Here is a 534-nt window from a genome sequence, read left to right on the forward strand (position 1 = left end):
GCTAATTTTTGCTCCTCGACCCGTCACAGGGGGAACTACAGCCCCAGGAAGCAGGACTGCTTGCATCTGACGTGACAAAGACCAATCAATCACTATGATAAATAAAATATATGTCATAAATACAAGACAGTGTGTGCTCTATGCTCTTCCCTGAGCCCTGAGGACCACTCAGAATTTGGGCTGTCCCCTGTTCCCTGTTCCCTGGGACAAGACAGGTCTTCAGATCCTGAGTTCAAAGCACCTAAGAGACAACAAGGTCTGAAAGCATGCAGTGGTCCATGCCTTCCCTCTTTGCACCCAGCAGCTGCACTCTCCCTGGTGGGTGAGGGAGGGGTGCAAAGGGGAGGATGCACACAGAGTGGGCCTCACCTGCCCATGCCTATCCCTCATCTGCCCAGGTTAGAGATGAGTGGGGAAGAGGCAGAAACCTAGGTCTCCATGCCCTGTGCTGGCCTCTGGATGCATGACCCGGAACGGTGGGCTATGGTGAGAGGGGCCCACCATGGGGGGGGGGGGGGTCAAGGGCCCTTCTAG

This window comes from Tupaia chinensis, unplaced genomic scaffold (genome assembly GCF_000334495.1).
Source record: "Tupaia chinensis unplaced genomic scaffold, TupChi_1.0 Scaffold147038_1, whole genome shotgun sequence".
Taxonomy (NCBI): domain Eukaryota; kingdom Metazoa; phylum Chordata; class Mammalia; order Scandentia; family Tupaiidae; genus Tupaia; species Tupaia belangeri.